The sequence below is a fragment of the Cyprinodon variegatus genome, unplaced genomic scaffold, assembly GCF_000732505.1.
Source record: "Cyprinodon variegatus isolate N-32 unplaced genomic scaffold, C_variegatus-1.0 Scaffold1372, whole genome shotgun sequence".
Taxonomy (NCBI): Eukaryota; Metazoa; Chordata; class Actinopteri; order Cyprinodontiformes; family Cyprinodontidae; genus Cyprinodon; species Cyprinodon variegatus.
The window spans coordinates 174,475-175,658 of record NW_015151825.1 but is presented as its reverse complement, the minus strand read 5'-3'; positions in this window follow the sequence as shown (position 1 = coordinate 175,658).

Sequence of the window (1,184 nt, the reverse complement as noted above, 5' to 3'; positions counted from 1 at the left end):
TCCAGAGCCACAATCGGCGGGCTCCCCTGTTCCTGATCGGGAGCCGCAATCGGCGGGCTCCCCTGCTCCAGAGCCACAATCGGCGGGCTCCCCTGTTCCTGATCGGGAGCCGCAATCGGCGGGCTCCCCTGCTCCAGAGCCGCAATCGGCGGGCTCTCCAGTTCCTGACCCACAATCGGCGGGCTCTCCAGTTCCTGACCCAGAGCCGCAATTGGCGTGCTCCTCGTCTCCAGACCCTGTTCCAGAGCCACAGTCGGCGGTCTCTTCAGAGCCTCCTCCAGAGCCGCAGTCGGCGGTCTCTTCAGAGCCTCCTCCAGAGCCGCAGTCGGCGGTCTCCTCAGAGCCTCCTCCAGAGCCGCACTCGGCGGTCTCCTCAGAGCCTCCTCCTGAGCCGCAGTCGGCGGTCGCTACAGAGCCTGAGCTGCCGAGGAGGGGTCGGGGTACCTCGTGGGGGTACCTGCTGAAGTTTGGGCGTCTTCCTCCTGAGAAGGTTCTTCGCCTTCGGCCCCGCGGCAGACCTCCAGAGCATCAGCTTCGCCTTCGGCCTCGCGGCAGACCTCCTGAGCGTCAGCTTCACCTCCGGTCCCGTGGCGGACCCCCAGAGCGTCAGCTTCGCCTCCGGTCCCACGGCAGACCCCCGGAGCATCATCTTCACCGCCGACCCCGTGGCAGACCCCCACAGTGTCAGCGTCGCCTTCGACCCCGCTGCCGGCCTTTTTTTTAAAGATACGGCCGGTGCTATTGATTCAATCGTCACCACCAACGGACCAAACCACGGATTGAATCAGAGAGCCGCTTTTACGGCAGAATCTAAAGAGGTTCATCTGATAGGAGCTCTGCACGGGGATATATTTTTCTGCGAAAGACTCCTTCTGAATTCTGTTGATATGAGAATTAAATTAACACGAGCCAGCGACGCGTTTTGTTTAATGGGGGCTCGCGATTCTACTTTTCGACTAAAGATATTAGGGGCTTCTCTTTTTGTGAAAAAGGTCTCAGTCCCTCCCGCCATACGCTTAGGTCACACTTCGGCGTTGATGCGCGGTAATGCTCTTTATCCGTTGTCGAGAGTTAATGTGAAGACTTTTTCTATCCCGGAAAATTCAAGAATTTGCAACCAAGAGAATCTATTTCTGGGGGCCATACCTCAATATGTGGTTCTGGGCTTAGTACATCACGAGGCC